At 34.3% G+C, this 25,718-nt stretch overlaps 1 protein-coding gene across 1 annotated transcript in view; it reads right to left on the reverse strand.

Moving 5' to 3' along the window:
* The window catches only part of LOC128989695 (sodium-coupled monocarboxylate transporter 2-like), a 28,155-nt gene extending 23,971 nt beyond the window's left edge, over positions 1–4,184 (reverse strand). Inside the window, exon 1 of the mRNA XM_054411695.1 lies at positions 4,112–4,184. The gene's annotated coding sequence lies outside the window, so the exon portion shown is untranslated. The remainder of the gene's footprint in view (positions 1–4,111) is intronic.
* Between the last annotated feature and the right edge of the window lie 21,534 nt (positions 4,185–25,718).

Raw genomic sequence — 25,718 nt, forward strand, 5'->3', positions numbered from 1 at the left:
TTAATTTTGTATGATTCAATCAATCATTCCCAGGTTTGGATATTACAGTTTTACAGCCAAGTGAAAGTGTAAAAACAGTAAAGTGATACACACAAAAACTTACAACAGTATAAGGTAACATTAAATATAACTTATTAATAAAACATTTTTATTTAAGGAAAAAATAGTCTGTAATGATATATCCATAACCAATCCGAAGGGCGGGAGTATTTAATTCGGTCTCAGAATGAATGCATTACCAACTAATTATTAGTTGTTTACATTGCTGAACATGAAGCATTGTGTGCCCCAAGCCCCGCGAGCACACACAGATATGTGTTCTGCTTGTATCCACCAACCTGCAGGCACTTGCAAGCTGCGCGAGAAAAAATGCACCAACTTGCTTGACGTTTTTTGAACTAAAAGTTTTATTAGGAATCTCAATTAGAGAAGGAAAGAGTATGTTTCTGTTGCGTTGTCTCTTTTCTTTATTTGCGTGACAAAAAAATTATCATATTAGTTGAGCGATACAGTCAGGTCATCGTTTAGAGCCATTAAACAATAGGCATATGGTACATTAAAATAAAGCTCAGAAATAAGGCTCAGCTGTGTAGATTTTCCAAAAATTATCGGTATGAAAAATTATCAAAGTGCTCTCCACAGGCCGGGCTACGTCACATTCTTTAGAAGTTACTTTATTTATTTATTTGTTTATTCATTCATGGTATAACCATTTTACAATAATATAAATACTACAAATACTTCCTGTACATTATTGAATTAAATGAACAATAGCTGGTTCATGTGATTAATAGATGTTTGTTTATTTCCTTGAAAGGGTGTTTGATGTTCCTTTATTTTACAATACCTGGGGACACCTGGTTTATTTCCATTGTACCCCTATCAAGTAATCTTCCGTGTAATCTTTGCTCAATAGTAACAACTGATGTTTATCCCTTTGTACTGTACTTTGTAATTTGCTAGTAGACTGTGGATGGGATGTTATAAACATATGTGTCAAGTCTTTTGTTGACTTTTTCCTTGTTATTTTTGTCAACCAACATAGTTACTTGGCAACCCATAAGGCCAATGTTGACTTCCAATTTAATTCTTTTATGTAATTAGATTTTTGATGGCAGTTTTAACTGCAGTAAACACGTTTTTAGGTCAGATATAAATTATTTACAACATTTGACGGAAATCATCGAAGCCGTTTTCGAGATCTTTGTGCAAGCATACATATAAACAAACATTGCTCATATAAGAGTATAGGAATGTGATATATACAGGGTGTCTCAAGAGAGGTGTCTCAAATTGATTACGAAAAACGGCTTAACGTATTAAATGCAATTATTTCCCGCTAAATCGACCCCAAGGAATAACATAATAGTATATTACGTTACTAGTCCTCAAAATAAGTGTTTACCGGACGAGTGTGGTCGACGGGATTACCATACGAGTCCTGTACACACATTTTGGACGAGTTAGTACGATAGTGTACGCCATAGTTTTGTTAATAACCATTGATTGCCACCTAAATACAGTATAATCAGCTGATTGGTGTCCGGTAATAGTATATTACGTTACTAGTCCTGAAAATAAGTGTTTACCGGACGAGTGTGGTCGTTCCCGTGCGAGACGAAGTCGAGTACGGGATTACCATACGAGTCCGGTACACACATTTTCGACGAGTTACGTACGATAGTTTACGCCATACTACTAAATCCGTTCAAATCCTTATATATTACCATCAACTAAAGGACTAAAAATCACTAGTCATAACCTCTAAGAGAGGTTATGTTTTTGTTTATAACCACTAATTGCCACGAAAATACAGTATAATCAGCTGATTGGTGTCCGGTAAAACTCATTGCAGAACAGTATTACGCAATGAAACCCCATTTCAATTAGCTGGAGGCAAACAGCTGTTTCTGGACTAAATCCTTGTGTGGGAAGTTCGTCAAAATTATGTAATGTGGCTTAAAATACTTTTTTCCAATACAGAATGTGCCAAAAACTGAGGTTCACTAGTTCGAATCTCGGAATTTTCAAATGTAAACATATGTCATGTTATATATTATCATTTTAAAAGTATTTAATAGACAAACATTTTGATGAAAATAGAAATTAATTATCTTTTTCCGTTTCAAAACAGTAGCAGTTTTTTTTAGAAAAAAATCTATATTTTTAAAATACTCTGTGTTTCCTATACCAATGCATTTAGCCCTTCTCCGGTTGAATTTTCTTACTCGTTATGAAATTAGCTTTACTGTGATATGCAACAAGTAACAGTTTTTTGAAATAATTAAAATTAAAAAAAAAAAATATTTTTGAAAATTTGCAAATGCTCATTGTTCAAAATTTTCCAATAGCAACAATGTCAAGTGGCACATCATTTTATAGGTTTTTTTAATTCCTAACAACTTTTTAGTTAACACTTACTTCGTATCCCTTTTCTTTTTTGTGTAAATAACAACAAACCTAGTTTGCCTATATCAAATGCATGTTATTTGGGTTTGACGTGGTTTAACACTAAATAAAATGGGACCTTTAGTTATAATATTTGTTATAACACCTTTATTTATAACACGGCTAGATATAAATATAGTGCACTTTTTGTAATTTTAAAAACATTGTCTACTGTTTCTCAAATAACTACATTATGTTTTATTCACATTAATCAAAGTTACAATCCCCTTCCAAGGAGTGTGGCTTCACTCTAAACTACCTCCAGCCATTCACTTATATTTTAAGGTGTGTGTCATTGTCGTAATGCTGAAATAAGCCGACAGTTATCTGCTGATAGTTAAGTGTAAACGTTTACATCTTTACATCATCTCGCATACAAATACTTAACACACTGGTTTACGATCTGTTCTAGGAATGGGTTACGACGGTTTCAAAAGAGGATACTAAGATACTTTATTTGTATTTTGATATTTAACGAACTTTTACGGATTACAGTACCAATGAGAATATATAGGTCTATGTATAACAATATAACGATCCGGTTTTTGTACATGTTTGTTCTGATGATTGTTAAGACTATTGTTACGGTGATTCATTACTAGTACCTAACCTTATGATAAGTAAGAGAACATTATTTGTATTAGAAATATGCTACAACTCAGTTTATCACTATTGCGACGCAAATAATATACCAAGATAGAATAACTATTGAGAACCATTAAAATGCCTAAACTACTGCATCTGAACCGTTCTTTCCGTAATTATACAACCTAAATGTTTAAATAAGTACATCTGCTTAAGCTACACACACAATAATGCAATATTTTATTTCAGATTTCGTCGTCGAAACACAAAGCATGATGCAGCCAATTCATATAAAAATGTAGGAAAATCAAAAGCATTAAAATTGACAAGTGGGTTTATTTAGTGAAGAACTAACCATCAAATCTTGTCGAACAATAAATGTCTGAATTTTGTGTTGAAGAGCCAAAATTAGAAAATTTCAACGTTTGGATTAAGATTAAGCATTTCAGTAAATTTTCCAAGAAGAAATATTAATGTCTAAGAAGTATGTCTCTTCGGGTTTACTATACTGCGCTCACTTTGTAGGTTGCACTATGCAAACAGGTTGTATTTAATTTGACGAATATTCTTATCCCTCAACAACATGAAGGGTCACTCGAACATAGGCTACTACTCTTAGATTTTAGCTTAGCACTTTTAGAAATACAAAATGATGCGTAAAATAATTTTGAAATCATCTACAAGCAATCCATTTTACGTCCCCATAAATACGTAATTAATTTCATAACACATTCGCTGAAAGTAGAAACCATTTAAAGTTTTTTAAACTCTGTTTGTATGATTGAAAATTCCCAACAATCGCCCTTCAGATCCGCGTTCAAGCCTATAAGTTCCCTAAGACACATAATACACTACGCATGCATAGTAAAACTGAGGCAAGTACAACTCTAAACGATCTTAACTCCAAACGCCTGTTACTAACTCGACTATTAACATATTCTGAATAATCTATCACCCATCAAATACGTTACAGTAATCTATGTTCTAGTTAGTCAAAGTTTCTACGCTAACCACATATTGGTGTTTCAAAGTTAAGAACTAAAAGTAAACATGATATAGACAAGCGCTGGGTGCTTACCTAGGGTGGAACTCTCGGTAGTTCGGTGGGGAATGAAAGACTCACGCAGGATACCAAACAAGGATCGGTGGAGGGGAGGTCCTGGACTCCTGGAGTCCTGGCGGTGATACAAAGGTTGGCAGGACTGAAGTGATAGTAAACAAAATCTAAAATAATAGGTTCACCATCGATAAATACCTCATGGTGTACTTCAATCCAATGTTACGCGTTTAGGATATTCAAAAGGATACATGTCGATATATGGTATATTTTTAAAACAAAGGTTAGCAGAAACTATGCAAATTGTTATAGATATAAAACCTAAATTGGGTTTATCGTAGAGCACTTTGATGATTCAACTTTTTACTGTGTATATCCACACGATGTTTGTACAGTATCTACAATTGCTTAGTGTTTTGAAAGCGTTAAAAAGTAATCTCTAGTATTTGTTTATTGTTTGGTGACGTAACACAATTGGAATTTTCAAAGTTTCTTAAAGGAACGGTATAAATACTGATCTTGTCACCATCTAACGTCGACCTTTTGTAAGAATGGATAATTAAATAAATGATCGCTCAATGACAAATTTCATCTAGGTCTAGAATAAACATATATAATATTGAAGCTGCGAACTATAACTTAGGTACCCATACAGTTACGTTGCTTTTAGGGTTTCGCGATGGAAATTTAACTTTCCATGGATACTAGTCATCTTAGGTTCTAACTACATAATTTACAAATCCTGCTGGCGTCAGTTGGTGTGGTCAGTTTATAATTTTCATTTGAAATACGTATTTGCAATTCAAGAAGCAGATGTGATTTTAAGTATAACTTACGTAAATCAAGGGAAAACATGAACGCAATAATTGAGCTTAACCGGACAAAAACACGTTAAACAGGTCTTCAGTTGATCCATAATGACGAAAAATAATTAAGGGATTATTAATCTGTAGTTTTACATTGAAAGTGAGTTGTGTTAGAAGGTTTTTTCATTCTCTGATGATAGATAACATGAATAACCATCTTATAAGACGATGTACTGTAATAATAAAACTACAAAACTTCACGATTAGAGTTGTTCAAAGGGACCTACCACTTAATTTGTTTGCCATACTGCACATATTTTGACCACTTTGAAATTGTAAGTTTAAAACCTTGTGATATTTTAACCAAGGATTCGAATTATGGTAATTAAGTAAATAGTGTATTGTGTACGCAATGCGTTTTAAATCAAAGCTTGTGTTCTATACACCCTAAACCTTTTGAAAAACTGAAATAAATTTTTATCAACAAAGTTCTTCTCAAATGGTTTTCAGTATAAGCTCAGAGAAGTAATTTCCAAAGGTTTTAGATATACCCTAAATATGTCTGAAGCAATATTTATACCCTAAAAACTACTTACTGTATAATTTATATTATCGGTCAGTCATTCCTAGCTAAAAATCCAACTATTCACTATCGACCGTATCATAGCTAAATATTTCGATCTACAATCATTAGCGGTATTCCTATTTGACCAATAACTAGAGCGAGTTAATAAGAAGTCAGTATCATTATACAAATAATAAGTACTTGTTAATCAATGGGCTTTAAAGTTTATTATCTGTATAGACCAGTTAAAGACAAATTTGAAAGTTATTTCGTCCGGCGTATGGGGAGGACATTTTATGTGTTGCTACGATCAGTATTAGCCTATTTTCTGTCATTAAGCCAATCTTAAGCACATTTTAAACAAGTAGAATAGTCTAACTTTAAACAATTGCTCAATAGCTTGTACCTTTGGTATTATAACGAATAAGAGTAAGAGCGAATCGTTAAATCTATTCAACACTTGTAGATAATCATTTAGTCGACGTGTTTATTCACCAAAATCCAAACTTCTCAAACACATTGCATCGTAAGTGTTACATAAATGGACAAATTGTACTAAGTAATTGGTAAATCAGTCTATTCTAGCAATTATCGACACAACTGAGTCCGACCTCACATACCGATGAAGCGAATAATCGATGTGAGTTCTAGGCTGCATGATCACGGCAAGGCCTGCCTATTGACGCGAGGCTGACCAAGGTACGTAACAACCATTGTCATCCGAACAAGTAATTAGGTCTGTTAAATAACTAGATAGCTCTTCAAGCTAAGTGAAGTTTTTAATAGAATTCCTGCAAGTAGTTAGATCGTTACGATTTTGGATTTCGATTGTGTAGATTTTGCCGGGAAGTATTTCTATGAGGGATCATGAAGTTAAACAAAGAACAACATCCTCTTTAAAGATGCCTAAGATGCTTATAGTTCTAAAAGTATTGATATGGCTATATTCAAAACTATAATGGCTCCTAAATGTTTGAACTAACAGCTATAATGCGTGTTTTAGTCACAATACCAATTTCGAACTTGAGTTAATATATCAGCAGAAATTGTACGCCCTGTGAATTGTCTTTTAGCGAAGAGGAAGACGGTAGGCCTACAACTTTCACGCATGCACTACTTATGTACGTGATGGGAATGTCCACAACAATGTTGTAGCTTGCCAACTTGTATCCATCAGCGTGACAATGTCTACGAGCATAGCACGAGCATAGACATCATCTACGGCATAGATAACTATGGGACTGAAGACAATTGTGTGTGTCTTGACTAGTCGTTAGCGTTTTGGACTTCGGTTATTAAAGGTGTGAGAGCGACGATTCGATTCCCATCGTACCCGTAAATATTTTATAAGTTTGGAAAGTTTCTCCACAGATCTATATTTGTCATCTCTTCATTTGAAAATGCCAATGGCGTTCACACTACAAGTAATAGCTTTGGGTGTAGTAGCTGCTATTTATGCCTAGGACCAATCTTCCAGGGAGCCCTGGTAAAAGAAAATTGTACGAACTAATCCGATCTTTAGAGGAGTCTTTACGTTCATCTTTTTAATGAAAAAAATGTATTTTTCTATTCCAAATAATAAATAAATTTCTAAAATATCGACTGATAAAGCGTTTTAAGAAATAACAAAAAGTTGTTCTTAAATTACGACACACAAAATTTTACGTTATAATATTTTATTGTCGAATAAAGACAATATTTTACAAAATCCATACAGTAGTTAATTTTACAGCTATTGTTTTGAAGGGATGTAAAACTCGGGTTTTCATTCTGGTTAGTTAATAATTTCAAAGATATTTTTCATTTTGTCAACAAAGGTACACCTACATAATTACACCCCTGGACAGTTGCTTATTAGTTAGTTTTTCGTTGAATAATTGTATTCCAAGGAAGCTACTATTCTACCGATTTTAATTATATTTTCTTGTGTATGATTTGGTTATTTGAGGTGTTATTATTTCCGCAGTTGAATGTCCATAATTGCAAATACGTTTTTCCATTGAGTTTGAATTTTAAAGTTGGCATCCTATAAATTTAGACTCGATGTAGTAAGAAGTTGTAGTACCTTTCCAAAGCCAAATGGTTGTACTGACATATATCACATTAGAATGATTCCTATGGAGTAATTATTAGTGTTATTAAGGAGTCAATTTTCTCTTTTAGTTTATCATGCTATAGTGTAAGATTCGATAGTGTACAATAAGTTACCTTTTCTGTTATGGGTGAATTAATGGTTGGTTATAAGGCGTTACTTTACATCATCCTCTGCATGTGGCTAAATCTTAGCTCTTTAAACATACTACAACTTTGACATAGAAATGCGACATTTGCTTCAGGTAGTGTACAGTATATAGTCAACAGTACATTGACCTTAAAATGCAATAACTGAGGAAATGAAGATAGGAAAGGAACTTTAGTCCAATGGAGTTTTTATATATAATTCACACATTCTAACAGTTCATCCTAAAAATAAATTCAATAAAAATCGTACCGTAGGGAAAAATGACGGAAGGAACAATTTCCATTCTGACCATTAACTAAATCCTAATATTTCGTAAAAGATCCTCAAACGATGAAAACGTGAAGGTGTTCTACATGGGCGGGTTTACAATGAGATCTCCAATCAGATCTAGGCCTGCGACTCAGCAGAAAGCTTCTTTGTTATGAGTTTTGACACAAGTTCAGGGTCACGCAAAACTCATTAACGTCTTCTCACAATGGATATTCATCTTCCAACAATTATTACCAGAGGGTATTGTAAAAATTCACGATGTAGGTGAGTAATTTTCACAAAAAGTTCGTCAGAAGGAACGAAAAAAAGGGATTAATTTTTATATTCCAATATTTGGAATAATTGTGGTGGGTTGTATGAAAGAATTGGGTATTTAGTACTTTGTCGAGCGGATAACATGTCAGAAGGATGTCAACAATGGATGTCACTACACGGCTATCTTGTGAAAATACTTGCGAATATTAATTGAAGTATGGAATTCCATCCCTGAATCCACTAAGAACATAGTATGTAATCCGTGATAAATTTGGGGCGGAGGTAAATTTTTGTTTGCGAGCAAACATGAGTCTTGGTCACTGATATTATGACTTTGCTACGGTTTTTGTGTAAGTCTTAATTTTATTTTCAATACATTCTAGATCAGTCTACTCAACGCAATTTTATTTTTAGCATTCCGTATTTTTGAAACTGTACACACATGAATTATTTGATTACTGTCAAGAGTTATACCAGGAGATTGTGTTCAAATTTGACATACATTCTACGACGTATCTACATGTACGTGTATGTAATCCCATTGTGGTCACCAAGAGCAGAAACCGATTATTGAGAGCGAACGCGTGAAGTATTGGAGGCGACTGTTGGAGGATTTGGGACAAAAAGTTAGTCAAAAGAACGACAAAACCTTCAACAAGACGCCTTGGTGGTCAGAACGCAACCTTGCATCCAAACCTTCCACGCCATGAGCAAATGTTACGCATGATAAATACATTACAAACGTAAACGATGTTATTACACATACAAACGACATAGGTTTAATAGTCGAAAACCACAAAGCCTGGTTTTTTTTATAACCTTTAGACACATACTAAGTGAGTTAATTAATAAAAATTCCTATTAATTAATTTATCTTAGGGCAACGGAACGCCGAATCCACCCATACGTAATTGTCAATGTACAGTAGGCTAAATTCAAAACAATAATATGAAGACTTCTTCGTATTTCACGAATTCGTTATAGTAGTTTACGCAACGATTGCGTAAAGACTATTAACGCGAGTTGCGTACACTACTTTACCTACGACCGTTTTTTAATTACTATCAATCTGGATTTAATTACTAACAATAACTACTGATAACTTTTTAGAGAGGTTATGTTTTCGTGTATTGTCATTGCCACTGAAAGTGATGCAACGACTTGTTGTATAATCAGCTGATTTCCTGTAATTACGTGTTTGTTAAACTTCGTTAAATATTACATTGCTAGCAGCATTCTTACCATAAATAATATTGTATCAGGTACAATTCGGCAAATATTTCATTTATTTTTGGACTTCCACCAACTTAATTAAGAATACGCGAGTATCAACATGAACAAGTCGGATCAACAATTAAATTGGTCAACTGATCAGCTGATCAGCTGATTAGTTGACGTTCGAAGCATTACAATTTTAATTATTTTCTCTCAATACTTGAACCTCTCCGTTACCTGTGTGGATATGAGAAAAACTATGCTGATATGAAAGTAAACAGCTGTAAAGTGAAACTTTTCAATTCTAAGAACTGTACTGAAATGGCTACTTTAAAAAACGGTCGTAGGTAATAGTAGTTTACGCAACGATTGCGTTAAGTGAGTCTTTACGACACGAGCAGAAAATTTAAGGCACGAGCCTTGGCGAGTGCCTTAAAAACTTCTACGAGTGTCGTAAAGACTATTAACGCGAGTTGCGTACACTACTTTACCTACGACCGTTTTTTAATTACTATCAATCTGGATTTAATTACTAACAATAACTACTGATAACTTTTTATAGAGGTTATGTTTTCGTGTATTGTCATTGCCACTGAAAGTGATGCAACGACTTGTTGTATAATCAGCTGATTTCCTGTAATTACGTGTTTGTTAAACTTCGTTAAATATTACATTGCTAGCAGCATTCTTACCATAAATAATATTGTATCAGGTACAATTCGGCAAATATTTCATTTATTTTTGGACTTCCACCAACTTAATTAAGAATACGCGAGTATCAACATGAACAAGTCGGATCAACAATTAAATTGGTCAACTGATCAGCTGATCAGCTGATTAGTTGACGTTCGAAGCATTACAATTTTAATTCTTTTCTCTCAATACTTGAACCTCATTGGTCCGTTACCAGTGTGGATATGAGAAAACTATGCGGATATGAAATGAAACTATGCGGATATGAAAGTAAACAGCTGTAAAGTGAAACTTTTCAATTCTAAGAACTGGACTGAAATGGCTACTTTAAAAAACGGTCGTAGGTAAAATCATTTTCAGGTTTGTTTCTTACTGTATTTGTATTTCACCAGTATAATTACATTATCCTATAGGTTTTGGTTTTAGAACCTTCAGTGAAATACTGTACCAGATTTCATGTGAGCTATTGATAATTAATTATTGCAAGATTTGACGTACCTGAAGCACGCATCAACAATATTATTATATTTATTGCAAGACTTATCTGCAATCAATGATACGTAACTCCATTTGTATTTTAGTTATTTTATATGTCTTGGTCTTAAAATACTCGCATTTATATGAAATATTGATCATTTGAATCAGTTAAGTTTAAGATAACAATATAAAAAAACATAAATTCAAGCGTCGAGAGGCCAAGGGAGATATGTGACTTTTTAAAAAATGTCATTGTATTTTTTTCATGGTCATAAAAAAAAATATAAAAATAAAAATAAATTCACTTATACCCCTTGGCTTCCAACTCTTAGGTGTTTAGTTTGGAGGCCAAGGGATATAAGTGAATTATTTGTTGAAATTCCACCCTTTTTTAACAAAACCCGTTACCATGACAACATTTTTTTAAAAGTCACATATCTCCCTTGGCCTCTCAACGCCTCAATTGGACATTATCATCATATAATATTTATTTCAACGCTGCGGAGCAGCAGGGTTCCTTTAGTTCATATTTATTAGTGATTTAATTGTTACATGCGATTTAATTGATTTTGAGTAAGGTGTATTGATTAACTAATAAATGTCCGATGAGATTGACAGATTGTCCATAATATAATCACCTACACTGCCTACGCTGACTTGTAGTCGTCAAGGTCTCCTATTGTTGCCGATATAAGCCTATCTCTACCAAGCTCAAGGTCAAGACACAGCATGGGATCCACACCTATGCTCCCCATTCAAACCACATAGGCCTACTATAGTATCCAAATTACAAATAAATAAAATAAAATTTGTGTCATAAAGAGACGTATTTTTATAAGTATCTCCTGTATTTTTGTTACTAGAATAAAAAATAATGTTTGTATACATGATTCATATAAGTCTTTAAGAATGCCATAATGATCAGGGTAATCCATTTAATCAATGAAGAGTGCCATAGTTTTCCCAAGTTGCAGTAGTGGGTCCTTGAAATGTTTGATAGCATAAAATGCAAGGTTGGGTATAAGGTATAGAAGTATATATTTCACTTTAGCCGTTTATATAGAAAACATGAGACAGATCCACCGATGCACGCTATCCATTATTTACAAGGTAATTCAGGACTTTAAAAACATAGTTTTCAGTATTATTTTGCTTCTAGGTCTAAGAACAAATTCAGGGTTATTAATAAAGAATGGTGCAAAATTGAACGGTTAGTACGTCCGTTTCCGTAATTTCAAACAGCTGATTGTTACAACAATGGAAAACGCGTGTTTATAAGTTTGTTTTGACAAGGTTATGTTTTGCCTCAGTTACGAAGCTGCCAACAAATAGCTACAAAAAACAAGAAAATTAGTGTTATATTTTAGAATTTGCTCATACTAATGATATTGTTAGTGTTCAGCGGATCTTTAGGACTAATTTTAGGAAGAAGGCCCCTCATCGCAAATGCTTGGCTCGTTGGATGAGGCAATTTAAGACAGCTGGATGTTTGTGTTCCGGGAAGAGTTCGGGCCTCCTCAGACTCCGCCAGACGCTGTGGAGAGAATCGAGGCTAAGTTTGCGCGGAGTCAAGTTGGTACTGTAGGGAACTTCACACTACAATCCACGGTTTTACCGTTGACTGTAAATCCTTACGCAAGAGTTCGAGACGGACTCAGTACAAACCGAAGTTATTACGAGCATTGAAGCTTATTGACAAGCTAAAATGCACAGAATTTTGCCATGATACCTTTAATTTTTATGACAGGCTTTGTTGTACTCAACTAAGCAACCAAGACAAAACATAACTTTCTTGTAAAAAAAAAACGTATAAACGCGCCCTTTACATTGATGTAACAATCGCGCTTTTTACATTTGTTGTAACAATCAGCTGTTTGAAATCACGGAAACGGACGTAGCCTACCAACCGTTTAGTTTTGCACCATTCTTTTTTAATAACCCTGTATGTAACAATTTTTTTGTAGTACTACCTTTGACCATTAACACAACTAGACATTCCTTCTGTATGTTAAAATTGTCACCAATTTTCAAAATCAAAGCTTTAGTAGTTGTTGTGTGCTACCAACAGATTGTGCTGATTTAAATCACTAATTTTGGTCGAATACACGAACTTCTTAACAATTTAAACTAATGGAATGACTCATGGTGAGGTATAGCAACTTTACTGTGATGACCCATCAACTTGGCCAGCAACAATAAATAAGGTGGTAAATGGAATTTTAAACCTTAGCGAATCTGTGACTGGTTCACATAACTTTGTAACTATGTCAAAAAAAAAAAAAAAAAAAATTGCAACAGCGGTTCCATATCGAATGGATGTATACTTCAGTATCCGATAGTCAATAGTACTACTATGGCTTCAGCAAGCCGCAATAAAGTTTTTACTTTCTCAAAAGTATTCTCCACATATTTATTCGGTCTAAAACTACCGCATACACCTACAGCATTTTACGTGAGTTCTTAATAATTAGTCAATACACGTTTTATAACTAGTTATGTTTAAAATTCAAAATGGTATACATCTATAATTGTAAAAATTCCACAAAAGCTGGTCTATTTGCTCACCCACCAATGAAATTCAATTTCGTACGCTACAATAAACATTTAGCGTACTTGGCTTTGATTAGTGTGTTAATCCTAGGATTCTGCGAATTGTAAAACTATTTTGAACCAACCATAGCATTGACTTAAATTAGAATAGAAATTATTAATATCACTCCAAGGCAGAACTACTAATCATAATATTTGTTTGCACAAAATAATTCATATTTAGCAATACAGATGCTAGAAAACTGATGACCCTTGTTGATCTGAGTTATTCATGTGGACAGACAACAAAAATAGAAAGTACACGAATTGGGTACAATATTAATACTATGTACTTCACACACAGCACAGTTAATATTTGGGGTTTTAAATATCTTAAACTCATAAACCCATTTTTTACTTCTTAGAAAACGAAGCACGATAAAAAAACACAAAATATGATTTTCCCCGGTTGAAAAACTGTTATACACATGAACGAAGTTACGTTTAACCCCCCCCCCTTTTTTCAAATAGTTTGAAAACAAACACAATAGAAATAGATTCATTGTTACGCTTTAATTAATGGAATATGTTAATGTTTGTGTGATTAAAAGCAACTTGCAAAACAGTCCGTGACTTCATTAATACCAAGATTTTTATCTAAACAACACCACAAGCCAAGATTTTGCTTCAATGAATATTGTTGGATTAATTAGTACATGCACCTCTATAAAAAGAAGATATCCCCGCCGCAGCAAACCTGGAATTTAAGTGAATTTCCATTAGCCTGATTGGCTTTACACTAAAAAGCCTGCTTAAAAATATAACATTTTATTCCCTATTTAAATAGAATTATTTTTACGAGTACTTAGGTTTGCTGCAACAGGGAGGGTAAAAAAGTGTTTTTTTAATATTAATAGTTAAGTAAGAAATTAATGTGTTTTCCAAATTTGATCGAAATATGTTCATAAACAAGCAGACTACAACAGTTTACTTATTCTCCATTAAAATAACATAAGAATTTTAAATTTACAATTTTTTTTATTTTTTCCGTAACCATTAGGCACACAGTAACGCTTCAATATACTAAATTATTAGTTTTTTAAGCACTATAAAATGGTTTGGAAATAAATTGCAAAAATGTATGTTTTTAGGGTCAAACAACATTGGGATTCATCAATTTTTACCACATAAATCCTCACATAACTCCCCGTTCCCTAGTCCGATCATGCTGGTTCGTGAACTCGTTCAAATAAATGTAGGTTAACAAACAAAATTTCATCAAAATCGGATAATTTTTGCTCGAGTTATCGTGCTAACGGGCATATATGAATTTGAACGGATGTTATTTTTCCCTAGGGACCTCAAAACGAAAAAGCAAATCGGTCCTGGGTCCAGGTCTTAGGCTACCATGAGTACTACCCTAATAGCTTATTCCCTATATGAGAAATTCGCTAAAAAGGAGTTTTGGAGTTCTGGACTGATGGGGTTCGGTCCCAGTATTCGCCCTTGATTTTACTATTTTATTAAACAAGCGTAGCTTTGATTTTGACAAAAAAATATACCAATAGGACTATGGTTGAAGATATTTTACAATATAAGATTCAGGACAGTTCGGCAGCATCCGGCATACCGTATCCATTGAAAGCCTCAGCATGGGTTCAGCAGGCTCAGCTAGCTCGATGTTGTGGTAAACATCATTGGCTTCCTGCTGACTCCAAGATGGTGCTGATAGTCACATCATTAGCGGAAGTATCACATCTGCTAATGGAGAGTTCGGTGCGTATGTAGCGTATGTATTTGTTTCGTGTAAGTACGTTTTCATTCATACCACAATGCGCACATGTTGCGAGAAGTTTCGTATTGTTGCAAGATTGAGTTTGAAGCACATGTCTGCACCAAAAATGCCATTTGGGTTTGTTTGAGTTAAATTTGCTTTTATTCATTCCATTTACATCATATTCGAGGTTAGAAATCCCATTCATATGATTTACCCCAATTACTATTCCTACTGTTACCTGACAAATCGGGCTTTATTGCACTGATTACATCACGCAAAGTAACTGATTCCTGCTTTTACTTACTTTCCCACACTCATTTCACTTTTTGGCAGTTAATTTACTTTCCCGCACTCCAGTATTTCAACCCAACATCACAAAATAGTGTGCTTGTGTTATGCACGTAATATGGGTCATGTTGGCAACACTGCTAAATCGATCAGCTGGGGCATTGTTTATTTGTCAAATACTTAACTGAACCTATAACCCTGTTGTTGCGTGTTAACTTAAACATTACAAACCAACAATTATATTCAGACTTTGATTAATTATTATGTTTGTGAAATTTCAATCAGATTTTTATTTGCTTATTTGTGAAACAATTTAATTTAGGGTTTTATTTGTTTGTGAGATAATTTAATTTGAGTTTAAATTTGTTAATTTGTGAAACTGCGTGGTAAAAGTTATACTGTACGTACATACAATTGCCCATTATTTATGCTTTATAGCCCCTAACTGTAGGAAAGAAATAATTTGTAATACGAGCACAAATTTGCTTTGCGCACTTGTTACACAAATAACTATTTACACAGTGGGATTGTTTTTGGCACCACAACTTTGTTGGGACCATGTAATTATTAACTCACCCAAATACTTATTCTTTATGAGAATGGACTTTGCAATTTTCTTTATTACCATACTAATGGGGAACAACAATTCATGTTTGATATTGAACAGGAATTTTCGTTTGGGGATGTGTCCTATATAGCATATTCGATTACTAGTAGAAATACATACCATTCCCATTTTAGGTTGATGCCAGTTTTATAATATAATTTAACGTATAAATAAGCCAAAGTGGTTAAATACAGATTCCTGTCGAACACGCCGGCCTTTTAAAACAAAAGTAAAAAGACAACTTAGTGTACTGTACACTATGGCTTCTTTTATGTCACATAAACTATCCCAGAAATACAGACTAAGTGAGAAAATATAAGTTAACACGGCACTATAGCTCCTTAAAGACGGCCAATAAAAATACGGAATGTCTCCTTAAGTATCCAAAATGTCAATGAGAGCAATCTTCATTATACAGACTGTCCCAAAAGTCCCGGACCGGTTTAATATTTTCTAAACGACAACAGATAAATCAATAAGATTTGGTATATCAACACCACACCTAAAAATCTACTTTTTTATGGAAATATAAATTTTCCGTCACATCATGGGGACGTCCCCCAAGGAGTCAGAAGGAAATCTTAAATAGAAGCATAGGTTGACATGTACATCAAATTAAAGGTCTTTACTAGTAGATTACAATGCCGTAAATTCAAGCTCAAAAGAACGCCTGAGTAAAAAATGGCAGTCGTTCAAAGATTCAAAATGGCAGGTTCAAGAAATTTTTGAACGGCCGCCATTTTGTAACGGGTGATCCTTTCGAGGCGCGGTTTCCGGCATTGAACTCTGCTAGCTACACCCTGATGTGCATATTGACCTATGCTCCTATTTAAAATTTCCTTCTGACTCCTCGTGGGACGTCCCCATGATATGACAGAAAATTGATAGTTCCTTAAAAAAGTAGATTTTTAAGTGTGGTGTTGATGTGCAAAATCTTATTGATTTATCTGTTGTCGTTTAGAAAATATTAAACCGGTCCGGGACTTTTGGGACAGTCTGTATAATTAAGAGTAACGATTCATAACTAGTACCAAAACTAGAACACAAAGCATTTACCATGGCTGTGTTGGGGTTGTTTCAGAGTGGTCAATGAAACACTACACTCCATTCTACTGAGGTGATTCTCCTAGTGTCTTTGCCCTTGTTTACTGGGACGCTGCCCTGCGGTTCGTCAGCCCATGGTCCTCGCCCTCGGATGCTGAATGGTCCAGTGTCACTTCCTCAGATCATCTGTCGCTGACGCAGCCTCTGACGTTAGTTCCGCTCTCGACCGACGACCTCCCAAACTACGTACCTGGAGTGCCTAGGTTTGCTGACCCAGGGGTATCTCCAGGTCGAGCTGTCCAGATGAATAGTTCATGACATTGTACTTTCGTTTGATAAGCAATCAACAATTATTAGACTACTTCCGTTCTAGCGTTTGAACGTCTTATCTTATCTGTATAGTTAAGTGTATAATATACTACTGTACATTTATAGTGTGCTAATAATTCTCTTGTTTGTTTACGCAATTTTAATATAGACGCATATAGACATATAGACGTAACTGGGCATTTCAAACCAATGCACTAAGACTTAGAACGCCTGTTTCCTTAACCAGGGTCATATGTTAAAATGCCCAATGATCAAAGACAGTTCCGCTTCTTAAAGGGTTTGTATTCATTAGTTTAGTCCAGTTTCATTTAAAATTCATTAAAACTTCATTAAAAAGATTGCGACCTATTTCAGGATCGAACCGGCAAGACAGTTAACAGTGATAGGTTAACTTTGTTATCTATGTGTCTTTAATTTTATGCTAACGTTAACCAACATCTAAAGGAACGGACCAAATCTTAGTTTGTTTATATTGTCTAAATTATAAGTGTTGCTCATGTTGCTTGATAGCATGAATAACGGATGATCGTAGACACATTATGCTCAATAACAATCGTCATCTCTTATGTCTTTTCCCTCACTAAAACCTTGAAATACCAATGGTATAAACAACCACTTGTCATGCATAAGGAACAATATAATTTAAATACCCCCCCCCCCGCCGCAGCAAACCTGCAGACTAAACGAATTTCAACTTGTCCGATTACATTTCTACTAAAATATTTCCATAAATAAGACAAATTTATTCCAAATTTAAATAACATTAGATTTCATTAGTGCCTAGGTTTGCTGCTACGGGGAAGGTAAAAAGTGTGTAAAAAAATCGGCCCCGGGTCCAGGTCTTACCATGAGTACTACGGTAATAGCTTATTCCCCATATGGGAAATTCGCTAAAAACTGGATCAGTCGCCAGGTTAATGTAGGCATACAGTAAATTAAAAATATTGTGCTGCAAATTTGGGGAAAGTACCGTCTCTACCATTGGGTTAGTTCAATTATAGACAAAAGAATTACCTATTTTACATAGATGAATGTTCAGAAGACTTAAAGGAACGAGTTTTAAACCAATAAATTTAGTTTTAGCGATTTTCCTATATAGGGAATAAGCTATTACCGTAGTACTCATGGTAAGACCTGGACTCGGGACCTATTTACTTTTTCGTTTTGAGGTCCCTAGAGACCAGAAACACCATCAATTATTAGAGTACTAGCGCGATAACTCGAGCAAAAATCATCCGATTTTGATAAAATTTTATACAAACGTGTAAACCTACGTTTATTCGAACGAGTTCGCGAACCAGCATAATCGGACTATGGGAGCAGGGGTCTATGGGGGGTTTTATGGGGTAAAAATTGGGTTTTCCCATTTTGGACCCTAAAAACTTAAAATTTAGCAATTTCTTTCAAACCCATTTTGTAGAGCTTAAAAAAATAATAATTTAGTATATTAAAGCGTTATTATGCGCCTAATGGTTACGGAGAAAATTCCAAGAAACTGTAAATTTAAAATTCCAATGTTATTCTTAGGGAGAATAAATAAACTGTGTTAATTTGCTTGTTTATGAACATATTTTGATCAAATTTGGAAAATGCATTCATTTCATACTACCTTTTTACCCTCTCCGTTGCAGCAAACCTAAGTACTCCTTAAACTAATGCTAAGGGAATAAATGTGATATTTTTAAGGAGACATTTCAGTGTAAATCCAATCAGGCAAATGGAAATTCGCTTAGTCTGCAGGTTTGCTGCGGCGGGGGTATTTTAAATGTATGTTTGATATAGTGAGCGCCAGATAGCTTGTAGATGCCACAACAAAACTCTGCCGGCTTCAGAATGCTCTCATTTTTTGAAGGAGCTCACGCAACAAGACAACATTGGCTTCTAAAGTCTCAGAAATTAAGTGTTATAATAAAATAGCCTGGCATGAGACCTGCTGCATGATCAACTCAATAAAATAATGATTGTTATGTTTAAACTTTTAAAACATTATTTGACAACATAGAATACTGAGAGGTAAGCACAATGTTTCCGTTTAAAAATATTTTAATGTTCATGAGGTTAAAAACAATTAATTAAACTACTAAGTTATCGTGATAACTCATGTCAATCAATAACCAAAGTGTTTTATGCCTAGCCTATATTTTGGGAAATCTTTCAACCAGTGGTTCAAGAGAAAATTCAGGTTGAATCGAAGGGTAAACTGACTGTTACGTGGTGGTTGGGACAAGCATCTAAAGTTTCCTTGTGACTATCAACATTTATGAGAATGTTTTCAATGTGTGAAACTCAGCAATATTCAATAGAATTACAGAAGTGGTAATATTACTGTACGCTAAAACAGATATAGTTACACGAGTGCATGTATAATGGTTAATTCCCCTTCCTCCTTAACCCGTGCATCGATATTTATTTTCCGAGTCATCCTCCGGACCATTGGTTGTACTGTAGTAGTAATATATCTTTAAATTACTAATTTATCTTAGCCATCTGTTATTTCGTTTTCTCCAACCTTCGTTATCTGGTCCATATATTTTTCGTTGGTCTCAAATACAACGGGCTTTTATTCATACTTTCTGATCTGTCCTCAGGTTTCTGAACCATACAGAAGTACTATGAATAGTTACATTATGGTATACATTTTCTTCAACAGTTTTTCTAAAAACCAAAATAGCTTGCTGGTTGATATTTGCGCCAACCAAGACAAGACGATATAAAAGAGATATTAACACGTAAATCAATTTTAACATAAGCAATTTTGTAATAGTTAGGCGAGAAATGCATTTCTCTGACATGAGTTTGATTTTTCATAGCATACACCTATGTCCAAACAAATTATGCCTTATATTCACGACAATACGTTATAACACAGGAGCGTTTGCGATATACAGAGTGGAAAAAGTTACAGGACAGATAATAAAAAAAAAAATAAAGATAACCTATAAAACTTTGAATGAGCTACTAGTCATAAAAATCTATCTTACAAATTACACATCGATATCCCACCTCGTCAAGGGGACGGCGAGTTGGTAGTGGGAAGCGGAGCGAGTACTGTAATATATGCCGTGGGGTTCATAAACTGTCAAAACCGTCAGGTAGGCTCGAGTGCCGTTTGACTCCCCAGAGCGTAGAGTGATTCAGGGGAGGGGTATTAGTGGAAGGAGGTGTAGTGGACAGGATGTAACGGAAACCGGGTACAGTTTATTAAATGGGCTATCCTAACATCGATTGAAAATATCGATTCAATTAGTAAACCTTCATTCAACATTTTCATAAACAGAAAGTTTGGTTAGGTTTTAAGTTTCATTAAATCCCTCAAACACGTTTTGATCATCCTGTCCCCACCTGGTCGATCTTTCCACCCCCATGCATGCCTCCCCGTGGAACCGGTCACTGATACCTGGCTGGCACTCGCACCGCCAAGCCTCAGCCTGTAAAATGGCCCTAATCAAAGCATTTAGGCAACTGGCACTCGGCCCTGCACTCAGCTATCGTTAAAGCTCCTCTTCACGTCACAGTTTATCCCCTTACTTCACTTCCTACATCGCACTCAAGCTGCGTTCAAGCTATTTAGTATTTTGCTCGATTTCAAGCAACATGTTGCGTGGAGCACATCAATGCTCTAACATTGTAGTACTGTACATAGTCGCCTATACGCACTACGGCCACGTACGCACCAGATGCGCGCGCTGGCAGGCCCGCCAAATTCCGATCACACTTTTGTATTTTGGGCCCAGAGCTCAGAGAATGTCATTTGGCCTTCGATTATTTAAAGAACGAATGTCCGATTGACAGCACTTTTGTTTTCTTTGCAACACCGTTGGAAACAAAGGACCTGCTCATGTCCGGATTTTCCTTATTTACATTTTAAGTGTTTAAGTGAGATTAAAATCTCGTTCGTTCAAAAGAAGAAATATCAGTAACATTAGGTGATACTTAAGCGTAGCGTCAAAAGCCTCATTACATCAAACAGTTAAACAGTACTGTACTGAAATTCAAGTCCTTGTAAATAAGATTGGTCTAATAACACTTTTGTAAAGTATATATAAATATGTATGTACTTGTATAAAGTATGTAAAGTAATAAACATATATTTTATCAAAGAATAGCATTTCAAACTATATTGCATTTCAAGAATCTCGTTAGGTTAAAAACTATAGTCGGTTCAAAAAAAGTAATTTTCTTCAACGCGCGCTTTCAATTCAATTGTATGCATTTTGTGTGCATAAAACAATGTGTGGTTAACAACAACAAATGTATTAAATATATCAACTTTAAATAATTAATTATCTCATAAGGGTTTTATTTCAACGGAATTTGTTGCATAAAATTTAGTAAGCATAAAGTTTATATATTTTTTTGCTAGAGTAACAGTACAACCAATGGTCCGGGGGATGACACGGGTTAAGGAGGAAGGGGAGTTAACAATTATACATGCACTCGTGTAACTATATCTGTTTTACCCTACAATATCTCAGTAATATTACCACTCCTGTAATTTTATTGGATAATGCTGAGTTTCACATGGTTTCACACATTGAAAACATTCTCATAAAAATGTTGATAGTCACAAGCAAACTTTAGATGCTTGTCCCAACCACCACTTAACAGTTAGTTTACCCTTAGATTCAACCTGAACTTTCTCCCGAACCACTGGTTGAAAGATTTCCCAAAAATATAGGCTAGGCATAAAATTATTTACTAATACTTATCCAATAGTCAATGCTAATACGTTTCCGTATACAAAGACTCTCTGATAAAAATATAAACTTTCTAGCTAAAGAAGTTTTCATGTAACAAATTCCGATGATAATATCCTTCTATTTAAATATATTGTAATTAATATTTTGTCAAAACATTTCATTGATACCTCCCGCTATACCAGGGGGGTGGGGGGTTACGAAAGGAACAATCCGTTAAAGCAGTAAGATATGCTTAATATCATTTCCATCAACTTGGATGGATTTAAAAATTGGAAAATGAATGTGGTACAAGACAAAACGTTGATATTGTGTTAGTTATTAGCTTGGTGGCAAATGGATTCTGGGCCTAGAATCGCGTTAGGGATTGAACTAGACAGCTTTATACTGTATTAGCTGTTGTCCCCGTGCTTCGCAACGAAGCGAATAAAATTTTGATCTTGAATTCTGTTGTATAAAATAGTTACACATTCCCCTTTGGTTTCAGGAACATAAGTCCTTAATATAGTTATTTAAAACCAGTTTCAAACTATTTCTATTATTAATATTGTTTATGTGCATGTATCAAAGTTGTATGCTGTTTGCTGTAGGGTAGTTATCGTGCATGTAATTTATGTTATTGTGTATTACTGCCTTATGTAATTGGCTGTTAAGCTGTATAAGAGCACTTAATAAAGAATTTTGAATTTTGAATAACTCAATTGAAACTCTTAGTTTGAAAAATATCTTTCTTTAAGAATAGGCTACCTAGTACGAATTATATGAGGCGCTGATGCATTTATGGAAATAATGTACCCATACGATTCAATTTTCAAATTATAAGCTTACTTAACCATTTCGTTGATAAACGTACATATAAAGTAAATAAGTAAAAATAATCGCACAACATAAAGCACTGTAGTAAAGCAAAAAACAGTTTATATTGATTTAACATATAATTGATATGTTTTACCGTAGCTACTGAGCTTTTTTCAAAGTTCAATCTTTACCTGCAGATCAGTGTGTATTTATCACAATAATAAGCAAAAAGAAACTAATGGAAAACTTGTATTACCTTTTGTTAAAAAGCCAACCACTATTATTGTTAATCAGGGCACATATTTCATCAATTTAAATATAGATCAACAACGAAATACATAACAGTAATTATTTTAACTCATTCCATAGTTCAAAACGTGTACGTATTCGCATTAATTTATATAATTATTTAAAACATCGTGTAAAAAAAACATAGTTACGTTACAGATTTTAATTGATTTTACATACAAATTTAATTGCGAGCAGCTTAGTTTTGTGATATTTTGCATAGTCAAATTAAAGCAGTGTTGTAAATAAACAACTACTAAGGAAGATTTCTGTAAATGTAAAAAAGCGAATGTGAAGTAGATGATAGTAGAAAATATAAGTAGTAGCTACCTCTGGACAGAAGAAAAGTAGGTATAGTTGAAATTTAGTTTGTAAATTGAATTAAAACACAAATAAAAGTTTAAGAATTGAGTCAGTTAAATTTTCAAAACTGTACCAGTACATATCTCTTAGTTTTTAAAATCTATTAAAATCCTGATCCAAACATTTGTTTATCAATTCAAATTTGTAAAAATAAAGCTGCCATATCAAAATTATATATTGTAATGATCCTTCTGTTTTCATGAAAATACGTATATTTTCATAAATATTTTAACTAAACTATTCTCATAATCATAAAACTTTAGAATCTTGGGAGCAGAACCTGTACCTCTTAACCTCTGTTATTTGAACTGTCAAATTATAGTATTAACAGCTGACTTCAATTAATACTTTTTACTATTTACATTCTTCCAAAATGTAAACATTGAAACTTTGGAAGCCCATGGGGCGTAGCCCAAAGGAAATATAATAACAGGAATAGGCCTATATGTTAACCAGGTATATAAGCTACCTTCATACAAAATGTTATTTTAATCGTTTCAGTGGTTCTTGCATTATTAAGTAACAGACAGACACACACACAAACACACACCATCCCATTTTTTATATATTAGCCTATTAGTATAGATTTTAAGGCGAGCATTATGACTACATCAGACTGAGCCTTGTGTTACCAAAACCCGGGGCAGACTATGAGCCCCATAGTCAACGGTTGACCTTTAATGGCTTTTCGGTACTTACGTATTATACGGAGGCCACATATTTTACAGCGCGCTGCAGCGGTTATGTTAGGTTGGGTTATCATAAATATATGTTTTTTTATCAAATTAAACTATCTTAACCTAACCTAACCAACCAAACTTGCTGATGGTGAATGTTTACTAATCGAATCGAATCTGTAGGTTAGGTGGCCTCCGTTTAATACGTAAGTACCGGCTTTTCTTAGGGGAAAATTAATTTTTGCTACATTTCTTTTTAATCGTTTTAAAAACAGAGAACTATACCTATTTAATTTAAACTAGAGGTCACCCTGTGGGCAAAAATTCTACCAGAAATATGTATTGTGTAAGCTTCCCTATTTTCACCCTACGCTGTAAATAAAACACATGATTGAAATTTCGTCCATTTGTTTTGTTTTCTATTTATATTGCGTTATTATTTCATCACCAGCATAGCAACCCATAAGGTAGGGACAAGTTAATTTTGTAAATTTTAAATTGAATTTTTGTGCTTATTTTTGAGCCTATTTAATTTATATAGTGATTCCGCACATCTACATGCAAATATCATTCTAACAGTAAGCGTAGATTTTCCATGTGATGGGAAAAAGTGTTATGAAACATGCTTGCCTATTTATATACAGTATAGGATAATTGAAATGGTAGTGGGGTGACAAAAATAACATGACTATTAAGTAAGATTAAATAACAAAGAGACATTTTATTTATTCTTAAGTCACAGATAGATATGAAACATGCATAGGAAATACAAAGTTAGAGTTTCTAATCCCGACATATATTGTGATATTACTGATATCTGCAACATTAATATCGATCCTGCGAATGCCCCAGGAGTGAATGTATCGTCGGCGACATTAAAGCACCAGACGAAGTTGCACAACGTGCTAAAATATGGCCGAAACCCCGGCAAGCCAAATATATTTCAAATACAATCTTAAAGTCAAAATTTCGTCTGAGTCGCGGCATGCTAATGCGCCATCTTGGATGTAAACACCTTACACATGCGCATGTCTGAGCTTTGTCTGGCGGTCGGGCTTCCTTCCGGACCATTTAGGAGATACGTGCAAAAATATATCTATGGAGGCCAATTTAGGGGTCCCTCTGATAATGGGTACGTTCAAAAATGTATTTCAAAGAGGAACACTAAGGGGCCAATCTGAGAAGTGGAAAAATGTACCTGGTATAAGACATCAAACGTGATAAATGAAAAATGTATTTTTCCTACAGTCACCCGACAAAGTGGGCTTCCTTGCACTGGTTATAGTACAGAAAGCTGCTAATTGCTGCATTTACATACTTTGGAGCAAACTTTTTACTTTTTCGCACAGTTTTTACTTTGTTGCACGTGCTTTTATTATGCACGTAATCCGTGTACGCTTGGAAATAGGTTGGCAACAATTAAAGATACTACGACTACGATCAGCTGGTGCAGCGTTTCCAATTTCGTTCAGTGTTTGGATTTAACCAAACCTAAATCGTGTTGAACAGTGTTTGAAAAACTGATTTTTTATATATTTTGTAGTAACTGTATGAAAAATATAATGTGTAACGTTAGTGAAAACTGTCTATCCCACGTGTTACACGAATAACTATTTTCTTTTCACTATATTTCTAATTTTAATTTTTCGTGTGTGTGTTTTCGTAGGCCTAGTTCCCATTTCATCAGTATTTTTGGGAAAAATCCAA

This window comes from Macrosteles quadrilineatus, unplaced genomic scaffold (genome assembly GCF_028750875.1).
Source record: "Macrosteles quadrilineatus isolate MER2022 unplaced genomic scaffold, UCM_ALF_1.0 Scaffold_3__2_contigs__length_128488019, whole genome shotgun sequence".
NCBI lineage: Eukaryota > Metazoa > Arthropoda > Insecta > Hemiptera > Cicadellidae > Macrosteles > Macrosteles quadrilineatus.